Source organism: Ambystoma mexicanum, chromosome 2q (genome assembly GCF_040938575.1).
Source record: "Ambystoma mexicanum isolate Mex_15411 chromosome 2q, UKY_AmexF1_1, whole genome shotgun sequence".
Lineage (NCBI taxonomy): Eukaryota > Metazoa > Chordata > Amphibia > Caudata > Ambystomatidae > Ambystoma > Ambystoma mexicanum.
In genome coordinates, this window is record NC_090924.1 from 171,502,948 (window position 1) to 171,519,409 (window position 16,462).

Sequence of the window (16,462 nt, forward strand, 5' to 3'; positions counted from 1 at the left end):
TGTTGTTTGAGGTTTGTAGCTTCCAGTGCCTGCCAAGATAGGGTGAGGGTTTGCTCCAAAGTGTTTATGTAAGTGGAAGTTGAACATTACTCACTTTCACAGTAGGATGATTAATTGCGTATGTTTTGAATGATTATATATCAGATGCCTGGGTATAAGCATTGAATGATACTTTTCTGGGATCATTTTATGACACAAATACAATGGAATAGGATGCTTATAGTAAAAAATATACAGCCTGACAGGCAACATATTGTATTTTGTAGCTTATACTTTTGGTATCATTACAATTCGGATATCAGAGGAAGTGGAATGTAATACGATTGATGCCGTAATACCTCAAGATAAATCATATCCTACAAGTAGCCTGCTCTAATGAGGTGCTGCAAAACACATGCATGCTTTCCATAACAGTAATCTGTACTATGAGAGTGTGTGTCTGTGTGTACACACCACATATACATATCTGGAATTATACATGATATGCAACCTGACACTGTGCTGTAGCAGGAAGTGTTAATGATTTTGATCTTGTGGCCTAATCCTCTGTTGTGGTAGACTAACATAACATAATATTGTACAATTAGCACAATTGTATTACACATCAAATACGTCTCAGATAATTACCCCAGACATGTTTCAATAACATTTCCGCATCACACATCTCCCTGACTAAAGAGCAGATAGCCTGTTCTTGGAAGGGATGGTTGTTTAATGTAGGAACATTTAAAAACGATGGCCACTAAAATGAGCCCTCTTGCACAGCTGAAAATGCAGAGAGCCCAGTTTAGCCATGGCAGATGTTTTACAAATAACTTGAACTCAGTCTAATACTAAATAGTTCCAGGTAAAGTCCAATTTATATGAACAAATTACAGATAAGATCAAGAAAGAAATCTGTGGGGGGCGCTGTTGTACCGAAACAAGATGGCCGGCTGCTGGTGGAGCTCCGGACGGGAAGAGCACTACAAACTTATTAAACACCGGCTAACGGCATCTACTCTGCTCCATATCGGCGGGGCCCACCTTTAAGCCTCTCCGCTGCAACCCTGAGAGGTTTCATCTTCCACCGCGCTTCGAGGACTGCGCGGCGGCCCTGCGACTGAAGCGGGACTGCGGGGGCTCACCTCGGGCCGTGTCGCTGCTCCGGCGCCTGCAGCTTTCCCTTCACCCGAGTGCGTGGTGCGTGGTGCTGCGGCCTGCTGTGGGGGAGGGGCGCTGCAGTCCTCCTCGGCAGCCTGGCTCTCCCGGCCGGCGGGCCGCCCTACATCACTTCTACGGGTGCCTGTACCCCTCCAAGAGGACCCTGCTGACCCTGCTGCACCCTGCGGGAGCCCCTTTCTGCGTGCTCTGTTGGCGCTGAGCCCAGATCCCTCCCGCTGCCCGTCTCGCGCCACGGAGGGCGGAGACGCTACCGGGGACATGGGCGACGCCGCACCACATCCTGCCGCCCTCTGCTGCCCTCTGCTGCCCCCCACCTACAGACCACTGACCATAGCCACAACAAGGTAGGGGGGCATGCGGGAGTGGAGGACGGCCCGACTTGCTTGGCTCCTGGGCTCCGCGTGCTCACCGGCGGCTGCTCTTCACCTCCTCGCATCCAGAATCAGCATCCGACCTTGGCTGTCGGTCCCGCACCACCGGCGCCACTTGTTGACTTGGGGTCCCCATGCGGCGAGCCTGGAGGTGGCCCCGGGCCCTTCCCTGCGCTGTCGGATCCCCGCGCATTGGGTCTGCCTTCCCGCGTCCACTGCCACCTGCAACTGATAGGGCCCTCGGCTACACGCTGTTGCCTCATGCCTTACAGTACACCACGAATGGTGTACTAAACGCTGCCTCTTAACCTCATAGCTACAGACAACAAGCCTGCTTGCCTACTCTGTGCTCCATCCACCCCCCCGCTGACTGCACCATCTGTGTACCGAGGTATGGCCTGCCAACCTCCTTCCCGCTACTGCTGCGATCACTCTACTGCTTTGGAGTGCACGGGCGGGCGTGGCTGAGGAGCTGGCGCTGGTGCTGCTCCCCACGAGGAGCCCTTGGCGCCTCTCTCCGGATCCTCTTGCCCACACTGTGTCATTGATCCCTCCTGCAGGTGCCCGTTTTTCCTGGATCCCTGGCTGCGGGTCCCTAACTTGAACAACTGCTGAACCCGTGCTCCGACTGAGCGGCCCACCGCAGGACACACTGCCCCCGGCCCCACTACTTCACCATGGACAATTGGTTTTCCCCACGCCTCTTGTCTACGCTGCGACACTCCTGGGCTGGTGTGGGGACCTCACCAACCACGGTGACATTTGCACCCTCTGTGTGCTTCCCAGTGCACTCGGACCCGCACCTGCTGCCTACCAGTAATCACTGCTGAACACCTTCCCGCTTGACATGGGAACATTGTTTCCTCGCCTTCTCGCAGCGTAACAGCTACACTAAACCTCCTACGGTTGTGCCCCCATTGTTCTCAAATAAGGAACACCTTGACTTGCAGCTCTGCTTCCAGGGCCTCCTGTCACCTCAACTATACTGGCCTATACCCGTGTGCCCACTCGCCACCCCACTCCTGTGCTAACTGCACATACGCTCCATGCCTCATGACCTAAGGGTGGGTACCCGCGTTGGCACCTAGTTTACCTCCCTCAGCCTCCCCGCAGAGGCTGGAGTGCCTCACCCTGGATGGCCCACCCTCGAGCCAGTAACCTGCGCGGTGTCCTCTTACGTCACATCACCGATCTAACGATCCAGTGGCAACATCACGTCTGGTTTACCCCTCCAGTCCCCGTGGCATTGCCGTCTGGCTCAGTGTGCTCTAGTGGGGGACCCCTGGAGTTCCCCCCTGCCTCGTCAACCGCTTTCCACACCTTGCTGCCCTTCCCCCCTGGGCACTCGGCGGGGCTGCGATCGGAGGGCCTCCCGCTACAACTATACTGAGCCCCGGTCGCCAGACGTGGCCTATCACCATGACTAAGGGAGCTGGGTCTAGCAAGAAGCAAAGTTCACTAAATATGTTCACTAAGACTCCCTCCAAGCCGCTAATGGACCCTCCGGAGGAGGCACCGTCCACCTTGGCGCCCTCAACCTCTGATGACTCGCAGAAAATGCTGGAGTACATGCGAGAGGGCTTCACTACGCTGCACACTAAGTTAGACGATATGAATGGGACCATCTCGTCCATAAAGGCCCATATTGAAAGGACAGACAGTAGGGTTGCCGAGATCGAGACAAGGGTTGGCACCACGGAGGACGACCTGGTTTCCTTATGCGCCGCTGTGACCACCCTGACCAGCCGGGTCTCTATGGTTGAAAAGAAAAATGATGACCTCGAATCCTGCTCCAGGCGGAATAACCTCCACATTGTTGGTATACCGGAGGACAACATTAAAGAGTCCATGGAGGATTACGTGGAATGTACCCTTTTAACACTCCTGGATAACCCCAAGCTTTCGACACAATTTGCAGTGGAGAGGGCTCACCGTTCCTTGACCGCGAAGCCCAGGCCGGGTGCCCCACCCCGCCCCATCATAGCCAGAATCCTCAATTTCCGTGACCGTGATGCCCTGCTCCGGGCGGCCAGGGCCAAAGGGGAGCTGCACCTTGGGGCAGCGAGGGTGCACTTGTACCCGGATTACTCCTGGCTGTGCAACAAGAGCGTAAAACCTTCCTTGCGGTGAAAAAGAGACTTCGAGACTTAGGAGTCAAGTACTCCATGCTCTTCCCCGTCAAGCTTAGGATCGAACACTCCAATCAAACATACTTCTTCACCATCCCGGAAGAGGCTTAGACATTTATAGACAAACACATTCCTGGTTGATTTAAATAGTGTTAATATGTTTCATGCTTTTCAATATTCGTTATCATACTTGGGCCACGGGGCAGGACCGCCACGGCGCCTCCTCCCCCACGATGCCCACTATTCATTGCAATTTATTATTGTACTTGTTGCCAATGTTGCTCCATTACCTCTCTGTGTAGGTGATGTTTCGCGCCATGCTGTTGCATCGTAGACTGTAATATCCATTTCTTGTTGGGTTCCCGTCTCGGAGCTACCCGGTATTTCAACCCAGCCACTTCTGTGATTATTCCCTGGGACCCTGGCCCCCCACGGACTAGGACCACACCCAATTCTTTTGATGCTGTGTCATGGCACACGGCTGCACCCCATTCTCCCATGGGTCCTTGCTTATAGATCTGGTCCCGATGTAACCTGCACCCACTCTAGACACCCCGCTTTATCCTCCTAGGGTACACGCCGTTCGTTTCACTGAAATCCACCTTTCCTTATTCCACCATCACCCCCTCAAATATGGCTGACACTACTCTGACCTTTATGAGCTGGAACGTCAGGGGATTAGGCAATTATAAAAAGATGCGACAGATTCAGCTCCACGCTGAACGCCACAGAGTAAAGATCCTATGTTTGCAGGAAACCCACGCTCGCTCGGAGCAATGTGAACGATTTGCCAAGCAATGGGGCCCCAGAGGTATTACACTAATTATTCCACTCAGAGCCGAGGCACCCTCACCCTAATACATAGAAGTCTGAAATGTACGTGTCACCACTCCCACATAGATCCACTTGGTAGGTTTGTGCTCATCACAGGTATATTACAGCATCAGGAGATAGTCATCCTGAACATATATGGTCCCAACGTCGACGACCCTGACTTCTATCTTCACCTGGTCACTCTACTTGAGAGCTACCCCCTGATTCCTATTTTGTGGGGCGGGGACTTCAATACGATACTAGATGTCAACCTGGATAGATCGGGTTCTCGTCCTCGCCAACTGTCTAAGGCAGCATATTCTAATCTGACCTCGCTGCCCCGCCTGGCACTGGTGGACGCTTGGCGCCTGATGTATCCTAAGGACCGTACTTACTCCTTATACTCCTCAGTCCATGATTCCCACTCTAGAATAGATAGATGGCTTGTCACAGACATACTGATTAGATGCGTAACTCACTTGGCCATTCTCCCCAGGACGCTGTCAGACCACTCACCGGTACTTATCTCCTTAAACTGGGGATTAGACCCCAACAAAACAAGACAGTGGAGGATGAGTCCTCATGCGCTTCTTGACCAGTTTTTTGCATCTGAGCTTGAATCCTCCATTGAGGAATATTTTGAGATTAACACAAACTCTGTTTCAACACAAGCTGTGCTCTGGGAAGCCTTCAAAGCACACAAGAGAGGGGTCGCCATCTCCAAGAGCAGTGGCATCCTGAAGGGCCTCCGTGCCGACATCGCTACCAGCGAATCAGCCCTATCCATCTATGAATCCCAATACGCTGTGAATCATTCCCCGGCTACTTTAGCGATGCTGGGTTCTGAACTGGACAGGTTCCGTGGCCTTGCCGAGCGCGAGGTTAAGTTCCTGGACTCCCCTCGATCAGCGAGGAAATACGGCGAGGGCGAGCGCCCCGGCAGAATGCTAGCTAGGCTGCTATGTTGCGAATTCAGTGCCCCCAACATACCGGCCATTGCTAGACCGGATGGCACATTCGCCACCTCCCTCCAAGACATAAATTCTGAGTTCCTCGTGTTCTACACCTCCCTGTACTCGGAGGTTGATAGTTCCCAGATTTCTGAAATCGATTCCTATTTAGAGAACCTCCCTTTGTCAGTCCTGTCAACCGACGCTAGCACCTCCCTCGAGAGGCCCTTCACCCTAGAGGAAATTGTGGAGGCCTTTGACTCACTGGCATCGGGGAAGGCCCCTGGCCCAGATGGGCTCCCGATGGACTTCTACAAACTATACAAGGCCCAACTAGCGCCGCACCTACTGACCCTGTGGGTAGAATCGTGCGACAGGGGTATACTTCCACCGTCCCTCCGGGAGGCATTGATTACAGTGCTCCTTAAACCTGGTAAGACCCCCACGCAGTGTAGCTCATACCGACCCCTCTCACTGATTAGTAGTGATATTAAAATATTTGCCAAACTACGTGCCAACCGCTTAGCCCCATACATGTCCCAGATTATTCATCCAGACCAGGCCGGCTTTGTCCCTGGTAGGTCCACCTCCCTAAATTTAAGGAGACTCTTCAATGTAATCAGCAGAATCGACCCGGCCCCACAAGCAGTGGCAGCTACATTGGACATGCAAAAGGCATTTGATTCAGTTTCCTGGAAATACCTGTGGTGTGTTCTTGATAAATGCAAATTCGGCCCTAACTTCTGCACCTGGATAAAGCTCCCGTGAGCCAAGGTCCGAAGAAAAGACAGGTGCTCTTCCCCTTCCAGATATTTAGAGGTACACACCAGGGATGCCCCTTTTCCCCACTCATTTTTGCTATAGCCATGGAGCCCTTCGCTGACATGATTCGGCAATCACACTCGCACAGGGGGTTGCGCACATCAGGCCAGACTGATATAGTCTCTCTCTACGCTGACTATACCCTGCTGTATGTTCGATCCCTTGAAATCAATCTTTCACCTATACTGACAGATGTGGCTCGATTTGGTGACATATCCGGTTTGAAGGTTAATTGCTCCAAGTCTACATTATTTCCACTCACAGATTTGACACAACCCCCCCCCCCCCCGATCTACATGGATTCAACTGGTCACCTTCGAGCTTCACCTACCATGGGGGGTGGTGGTCTCTCGGCACACGTCACAGCAGCGTGACGACAACTACCAAACTTATCTAACTAACCTGGAGACTAAAACCTCCAGCTGGACTAAACTTCCCCTCTTGCTAGCAGGCAGAATTGGAATACTCAAAATGATTGTATTACCTCAGTTACTGTACCGATTTACCAATTTGCCTCTGTGACCCAGGGATACCTTTTTCCAAACACTGCGCATCATATGTAACACCTTCGTTTGGCACTCTGGGGCCGTCCGCCTCAAATTATCCACACTAACCGCTTCTAGGGCATTGGGCGGTTTTGGCGCACCCGATTTTATCAGATACTGGGTGGTGGCCCAATCACAGTTTAATGAATACTGGTTCAATACCATTGATCCCCCCCCAGATGTTCGCCTCGAGAAGCTAACTGTCTGTGACCGAGTGATCGGATCCCTGGTCCTCCAACCAATCTCCCCTGACTTAAACTCTGCGAATCCTGTAGCCAGTACATCCTTGGCTCTTACCAAATTCTGGTCCATGGTCGACACACCCCACCCGTTCCACGGGGATTTGCCACTGTGGAACTTCCTTCCCGATGTTCCACACATTCCACTTTCGGTGGTCACTCGCTGGGCCGCTGCTGGCTTCCTGACGCTGCGCGATGCCTTTGAACAGGGAAACTTTATAGAATGGTCTGACCTTCCTCCCTCACTCAGGCGCCGACCCTCGGTGTGGCTACAGTACTCTTCACTCCGCGCACATCTCAAGTCCAGATATTCAGACTTTCCCGAATTGCCCACTGATGAACCTATAGTGGAGGAGCTCTGCTCCTATCTCTCCTTCAGAGGCAAGGTGTCGAGGCTATACTCCTTACTACAGACTAGAGCGGCCCCCCACTTCACCGAGCTGAGACGCAGATGGGAGGATGACATTGGTTCTGAGATCACCAACGAGAGGTGGTCTCGGATGTGCGCTCGTACCCACGAGGTTTCCTACAACATTAAATTTAAACTCATCCAGTTTAAAATCTTACACAGGTATCATCATACACCTATGAGACTCCACCGTATGTTTAACGCCAACTCCCCCTCCTGTCCTAGGTGCGGCGCATATCAAGCCTCCTATATACACATGTTGTTGCTCTGTCCCCGACTGTCCCAATTTTGGTTAGATATTTGCTCTACACCGTCTGATATTCTGGAACACCCAATCACCCCTGCCCCACTGCACTGCTTATTCCATGACTTCCCGCAGTTACCCCGTGATTCTAAGAAACTGGCAGGTCTTTGCATGCTACTGGCAGTTCGCTGTATATTACTCTTTTGGCTCTGCCCTAGAGCGCTTACCTATACACAATGGCTCAGATCGGTCACATGGGCTCACGACACTGAGCAGTCCTGGAGTGCGATGCAGTGTCCACACTCCAGGCCGAGGGACATCTGGTCGAGATTCCGAGACTATATCTATGCCATGGCCTCACCGTCAACTTCTCCCTCTACTTCACCAGGTGGTTCCCCTTAGATAGTGGTCTGTTATGGTGTATGTATCAAAACTATGTATATTGCCTTTTATCTATCTGCTAAATTTTATGTATGATGTATTGTTTATCATTCGCATTGCTTGCTCTCAGCGCTGGTACCATGTGGCTCCCTCTGTTTCTTTGTTGTGCTGTCAAGTCAATAAAAATAGTTTAAAAAAAAAGAAAAAAAAGAAAGAAATCTGTACATTGATCAACATATACAATACGAATGGAATGTGTTGCAATGAAGGAGACGTATTAGGCTCTTCAGACAGAGATGCTAGGATCTCCGTCAAGGCCTTGCTTTATTTAGGTCAGGAATTTCACTCAGGTAAAGGAAGTTGGCTTTACTTTCCCAAGAATTAGTCTCCAAACTTGGACCCTTTGATAAAAATAAATATAAACCACAGACTGGGGTTTCCTACAACTTCTACGTGGCATCACTAAGTAGATTGGTCGGAGGAATACTGATTAGTTGGACCAAATGAGGACATCTTTGACAAAACCAACAGTATACCTTAATCCAGTCAAGATGTACATCATCTAGCTGGAGATAAATAAAAGAAATTCAGTCCTGCACCATGTCTCAAGCATAGTTTTGAAAGCACATCCAGACAACTTTGGGCCATTTGCTCCAACACTGAATGATACATCTGTCATAGGTGGCAGTGCACTGCCTTTTGTTAACCATATATTAATGGATCCACTACTCGAGGAATCTGGCCCCGGCACTAAGATTTTAGTGATTTTTGGCTCATAGCAAAATGTTCTTGAAATGTACAATATTTTTGGCGGAAAGCTGAGGTCGAACAATTATTGATTTTGACAATGTCCCAAAGCGCTAAGCATCCTGGTAAATTAGACTTAAAAAGCACCCCGAAAATCGCAATTAAAGCACCAGCAACAGCAAAGGACGGAAATGTAAAAGGCTGGTTCTTCTGTACCAGGGATGTGCAATCTTTTGCTTTCCAGATGTTTCAGATTACAATTCCAATGATATCTGACTATTGACTATGCTGTTTATGAATGATGGGAGTTGCAGTCCAAAACATCTGGAGAGCCAAAGAGTTGCAGCCTTCTGTTCAAGACCTTTCCGTGGCATTTGACACCTTCGACCATCCCACCCTCCGAAAAAGATTAGCCCCAATAGGATGTGCTTCAGCTAGAAACATGAACGAGCTCTACTCTTTTCTTAATGGAAATAGTAATACTTTTTCGAACATTGTGACATTGTGAAATGTTCAGTTGTAATTCACATATATCCCTTTCACTCAATATTATTTTGTGTTTCCACATGCCATGCTGACATAGTAAATGTCCCAGGACTTCACACTTCCGCCGAACACTTTTTCCCCACAGGCGCCTTTCTGGTTCCTCGTCATGTAAGGAATCAGCATGCACAAGAATTTCACAGACCTGGAAGTGGTAGCTAGCAGATATCCAAGGTAGGCAGTGGGCCAGGAAGGGAGGGAGGTGGGGGTCAGGGGTGGGTTGGAGGAAAGGCAGGATGATGGGGTTGAGTGGCAGGTAGAAGCTGGGGTGGCAGCCATGGTGAAGTGGGCTCAATACATTTTGGAAACCAGACTTTGGCACAAATGGCCTGTGGCAAAACAATATGGGCCCAAACATCCAAACAGCGTCAACAATGCAACATCTTTCTGGTAAGGATTGCAATGAATTCTAGACTATGCTAGTGCAAACCCCTGTAAAATATGCTAGCAATGTTCTAATGTGGAGGAGGATCAAAGTGCAGGAGTCAGACTCATGTAGCACTTGAAGAGCAGAGGCCATCTTTGCGTAGAAAGAAATGTACTTCCTTAGTCATCAGTCATGAATAAGGTGAATTTCAAAATCACATATCCGGAATTGAAATGCTCAAATAAGATGGCTGCATGATCCCCAGACTATAATGTAGTATTCCACTTCCCACTTTTTAAGATCATTAAGGGTTCACTTGATCAAGCCTTCCAGGTACAAAATTGAAAACCCTCCTTTTTAAGAAATACCTCACGGGAAGGGACCAAGCCAAATCATCCAAACTGCAATTTAACCTGTTATAATTTACTTGTATCCCATGAAGTTATCTTCTCAGAATCCTAGTCTACACATTCAACCCTCCCTGCAATGTCATCTCACAATCAAGACTTCTCATCCAGGCTGCCATTCATTTTATCACAGGTTGTTTATACTGATAGACAATAACTCATAATAATCACACCAGGTAAACTTTAAAAACTGTTTTATTTTCAAATGATATTGTAGTCCCTTGAATGAAGGGTTCCTTGTTCCCCTTAGCCTAATTCCCCAACCTCTATCACCTCCTTCAGACATGCACCTATACCTTGAACATACTAGTTTCAGGGGATGCATAGAGACATTCAAGATTTGAACATGGGTAAGGTCATAAATAAGAACTACAGACTTGTGGATGATCAGCTCCAGCAGCATATCTTTTAGACCAGCATATCCAAATCACCCCATAAGGTCTCAACCATGCACTTACAAGGAATATTTCTTTAAAACAACTTGTTTATAGTACACAAACTGAACCAAAGGACATCTGAGCACAGACAATTTATAGTTAACATCACAACAATAATTTACAGTCCAGCCCCAGAAAATGTAAACAATCCCAGGTCAGGTACTAGATCAAGCCAAATCTATTTAGGAAATAGAAAGGCCTTGAGTGCTCTGATTACACAATAAGGACAGTGATGCAAGGCACAGTCTCCTTGCAATTTACCTTCACACCCGCCTACCTCACAGGTGATAATTCTCCCTTCCCTTCACAACCCAAAAGGCAACACTTAGCTATTACCACTATGGATTACTGCTCTATATTTGCTGCCACTGTAGCTCTTGCATGCCGGCACCTTTTGCTCTCTAGCCCTCGGTACACCCGGCATGTGCCTTCTCAGACCTCTCCCAAAGTCTATTGACTCGCTGTTACTGTAGAGCCTACCATCTTGGCTAAACGCACTGAATGCATAACCACGATGACCCGTGGAGTTGCTACACCATTCCCTCCCAACAGAATTCACCTTCTCACTAATTGCTCTTAATGCACACAATGCTTCTATGATAACCTAACGTCATGCAGCCTTCTATGCAATTCCTAGTGATAGTGACTCTGCAGTTACGGTTCAGTACGACTGTCCAAATGAAGGACACTTTTTGAGCTGCAAATAAGCATATGTGCCTTTGAATGAAAATGCACAAGCAGATCTAGATAAAATATACATCAAACTTTGTATATACCTTAAAGGTGTTGTCTAGGTCTTTGCAGTTGGAGCAAGGTATAAGGTGGGACCTAAAGTTACATTTCCCATGCCAGAGGGAATGCTTTGCTTTCACCCAGAGCAAAAGCTACTGGCGGGATTTACACCAAACCTGTGCAAGAAGCTGGCATCTGGTCCAATTTGCAAATACCCCCAAAAGGTGGATTAAAAAAGCGCAAGAAATGTATTAAAGATATTTGCATCTACTGACAGTCCACTGACACAGCTTATACGATTCCAGAAAGATGATTGGCGAAAGTGTGTGTCTTGCTGCCAGCTTGTATTCAGATCCCATATTGCAAAAACATTTAGAATAGGCATACTGTATTTGAGAGTAACATTTGGACATATCACTCTGTTTTTCACTCGAAATGGCTATTTCAGTGACACATATTGCCACTGTTTTGGCCCCAGAAAATCCCGGGGATATGGCTGATAAAGGTTTGAGATGCTTTGTCCATTATGAATTTAGGCATTTTGGGCCAAAAGTGAGTTCACTTGCACCGAGGCCTGCATTGTTTTCTGAGCATTGGTGGACTAGAGGATAGGCCGCTCTGTGCCCACTGGCTGCCACATTGACACATGCCATGCACTGCCACATTGACACAGGGCATTCCCTGCAAGGAGAGAGGGAGGAATGGACCAAAGAATTACTGTAACCCCATCGCACTACAAATTACAACTTACCTCACTCACAGTATACCATTACTTCACAACAGTCCCTTTACATTTTAGGTAGGTAGTGTCTGTGCTATAGTTAAAGTGAGTGTTGTGAAAGAGTGCTGTATGTGAGTAAAGGCCACGTTTTCCACATAATATTGGAACATAGAGGAGATTGTATCTCTGGGTCCCTTTCCTGGCCAGCGACGCTCCACTATACCACAGGTTTTTGCAATCCAAGTGAACTGTTCAGTCCCCTTGGGTTATCTTTATAGAGAGGTTGAAATAATTCAGGGGTAACATCACCAAAAGTACCTTCTCCTTTGGTGGATACTAAAAGGTTTTGCATTTCATACTCATTCCCCAACACTGCATCCTTGGTGGAGCCAACATGCCATATCTACCTGAAAGTATGCTGACTTGTATGTGTTTTTCTTGGCTGGGTAGAGGCACTACAGATATCAAGTTCTTGGTGCTCAGCCTCTGCAAAGTGTGTAACAGTGGGCGGCTGGTCTTGACTAAGGGAGCACAGTACCTGGGTATTTCCAAGGGTTGGCTCAGCTCCCCACTTGGACTGCCCAGGGAACGAGATGTCTCCTTCATTCCCCTGCCTCGTCTGTGTCTATTGGTGCAACCATGCCTTGTATGAGGCTCCTGCCTCATCATGCATGAGGGTCCTTGAAATGTGAATTTGTTTGAAAATGTTCTGTACACTTTGTGAGGTTCTATCCAGGGAGTGCACAATTATAGGTTGACTCGCATGGACAGAACTACATGAATCCTTACAAACCATATGTGGCCAAACTGGAAAATGTCTAGAAAATGTTGTGAAGTTCTGGCCAGGTGGTGAAAGTTAGAGGGTGGTTCAGGGTCAAACATTTCCCCGTTCAATTTTGATAAGACTATTCTGCTAAATGGTATCACAAAAAGCACTGGATGGATTAATATAGAACTTGAGCAAGAAGTTGGGTGGTATAGACACTGTGTCCAGGGCACGGAGTTTGGCTGTGGCCTGGGTACACCGACCAACATGCCCTTAGGGTACTGGAAGTAGGTGCACTGTTCTCATGGGCAGGGCCTGCAACCAAGTCATTCAGTGAAGACATGTGCCGTTTTCCCTTTTTACCGCAATATGAGGAAACAATGCATTTTTTTCTGCAGCTGGTACCATGACATCCAGCAACGTTTGATTTGATTTGTTCTTAAAGCTCGTGGAGCTTATAAAATGCAACTCTGAGTTTTTATAATTTCAAATATCACCTGATCATGTTGTAACTTGGGTGGGGCACGCGTTTTTAAATGTAGCATTAAGAAATTGAAGTAAAGTCAATTAGTTATTATTTTGCATCTGCTCTTCCTTCAGTCTTATTTAATCTGTAATCGTCAGTCAATAATGTTGTAAAAACGGTTAAGTTTCGTTAATAGCACCCGGAAGGGGAAGGCAACCAATCACGTTGCTCAGATCGTGGGCTGAATCCCACAATCCAAATCTGCGTTGCGATAAGCCTCAAGGCGGCTCCCCTACCCCGCCATCTCACCACCACCCTCCCTTACCCTCTGATCCCCATTTCCTTCCCTCCCTGCACTCCTACCCCACTTATCTAATTTCCTTCGGTGGCAGCGGTTGCGTCACCACCGCTTCAGCCTCCCGTGCCACCATGGAAATATAACCTCCAGCTCCATGGTAGCCATCTTAGGTAAGTATTTTGTTTGAATGAATGGGGCATTGTGAGGCGTCCCGTTCATTCAAACAAAAAACATTGCTGCCAGTACCCCGGGTTTCCGGATTCAAAGCCAGGGGTGCTAAAAGCAATAATACCCAGGCCTATAACTTGGGCCTCGGGCTGTTGCCAACTGATCCGGCCCGCTGGATTGAATATTATTGCTGCCTTCACTGCCATTATGTTTATTTTTTATATATTTCTTTTCTAGAAATACATGTAATGGAACATGTTTATGCTTGATTCCTTTATCCTGACAACCATTCAAATGCAAATCAAGATTCTGATGTTCTCAAGGCAGGTAGTTGTAAATGTTATGTTAGGGTCTGCTCCTTTCCACCTGCACATATCGATCTGGGCCATCTGGGGCTTTGTCCACACTCTATAAAATGGCATTAACAAATCATCAAATAAAGTAACATACGTGGGCAGAGCTTTCACTGGACTATTGGTGAAAGTATGGATTAGCCTACCACCCACCTTTCATCAGTCAACATCCATATCAACCTGTAGGAAGTTATTGAAATGCTGCTGGACATGGACGATGCCACCATTGCCAAGAGACCCTTGGGGTTTCATTACACCATAAACATTTTGAAAGTAAGCACTCTACTAGTGATGCAAATAGTGCCAGGAGACGTATCTCTTGAATTCTGATTTCTATTATAGGTGATGCTGGGAAAATAATAATAATAATAATAATAATAATAATAATAATAATAATAATAATAATAGTAATAACAATAACAGTATGTAATGGCTGGGGATATTGTATGCAATGTATTAGATGCAGTATAGTACTTCTTCTATCATGATGTAAGAGGCACAAGGGAGATAGCTTCTCTCATACTAATGATACATGTTTGGATTGGTTCTTAATGATTACTCATTATTTAATCTATTTCATGCCATTTTCAGTAGGGTGTGTGTGAATACAGTTATGATTAAAATAGATTTGTGAAAGCAGAATCACTAATATAAGGCTGTACAATATCTCGCCTGCAGATATACTGACGAAATTAGGTGGGTGATTGCAGATTCAAAGAAGTTTGCCATTTGAGAATTTAGGTTCACAGATGGTTTGCAGCCCGAAAAAAACTGATTTCAGATGTGAGCATTCAGATGGCATATTTGAATTCCTGTCATCCGAGAATTCAATTTACCATAGAGACAGGCTCTCCAATATATTTTCTAGATGTTGAAATCGCTCTAAAAAATAGCTCCCTCATCACATCAGTATATCGCAAACCTACTGATGTTAATAATGCATTTCATTTTGCTAGCTATCATCCACGACATTTGAAGGCAACTTACCTCTCAGTCAGTATATGAGAATGAAACGCATATGGCCTGATTCACAGAAGCACTTTATAATGGTGCCATCTCATTGGAAAACATTCTGTGAATGAGGCCCATAGTCTCTGACAATGCAACACAAGAATCAGCAGCTAACACGATCACCAAGAGATTTCCAGACAGAGGTTATCCAGAACACATACTGGGAAAGGCCAAAGTAAGGAGTGATAGCTTGAGTAGAAATGTACTACTTCAGCCCAAAATGGCCTAAGGAGAACCTCAGCTGGTCTCATACGATGAAATATTGCAGACAAAGTGCACAAATCAATAGAATTTTGATGAAAAATTGGAAAATCACACGAATGGACCAGCAATTAACTAAACTGTTTCCCACGGCACCCATGATCGCTTTTAAAAGAGGTATATACTTGAGGGATAGCTTGGTAAAAGCAGAAAAACAGAGCTAAGAGGACAATCAACTCTAAGCAAACAAAAAATGTGGCACGTTCCCTTGCCTCCATTGTAGCAATTGCAATAATGTTCAGAAGGACGACTATATCAGACACCCCCTCACAGGACAAAAGATAGCACTAAAGAATATTGCCACTTGTGATTCAAATCATGTAATTTACGGTCTAATTTGCCCCTGTGGCAAGTTATATATTGCCACATGACCAGAAATATCAAAGAAAGGATAATTGAGCACAAATCCAACATCAGTAATAACAATCAAAAATCGCCTGTGGCTAGATACTACACAACAATGACACATACCATTGCCCAAATAAGATATGTTGTGTTGGAAGTAGTAAGAACTCCAACTAGAGGTGGGAACCCATGTACACTGTTAGAGAAAAGTGAAATATACTGGACCCACAGATTAGACGCCTTGGACCCTAATGGGCTAAATGAAGAATTCTCCCTTGCACCATTCCTATGAATTCTCTGATAACCATGAGGTAACCATGACTAATCTCTTGAATTGTAAATAGTAGGAAGATGAAGTGATAACACCTCCTATTCATCCACTGTAAGAGCACATCTGTGTATTGGATAAGATACATACACTAAGATATATAATGAGATTTCACTAATAAATTGTGTGATGGACAAATTCACACATATATAACATTGTGAGTGTTATTTGACTAAAGACTGTAGATATGTACTTGAACATCTTATGGATGTGAATTATGTCACTGTAATTAAAATATAGATAGTCGTTGAAGAAAGTATAATCATATGAATTATGGGTTCAAAATGCTGTAAATTGGATCTCGATGTTTCATTATACTGGACTGACACTTGTTTAAACATTCCGTTGACTGGTCATCCGTAGACTCACAAGCACCACTTTCTACAATGTGTGGTCTCTGTTTAACAAACAGTTACCAACTTGTAAACTTAGAATTATCTATAGA

The 16,462-nt window shown here is 46.6% G+C and overlaps 1 protein-coding gene across 3 annotated transcripts in view; it reads right to left on the reverse strand.

Annotated features, from left to right (window-relative positions):
* Window positions 1-16,462, reverse strand: part of ALS2CL (ALS2 C-terminal like) — a 757,501-nt gene that overhangs the window by 213,867 nt on the left and 527,172 nt on the right. The gene's annotated exons all lie outside the window — the stretch shown is intronic.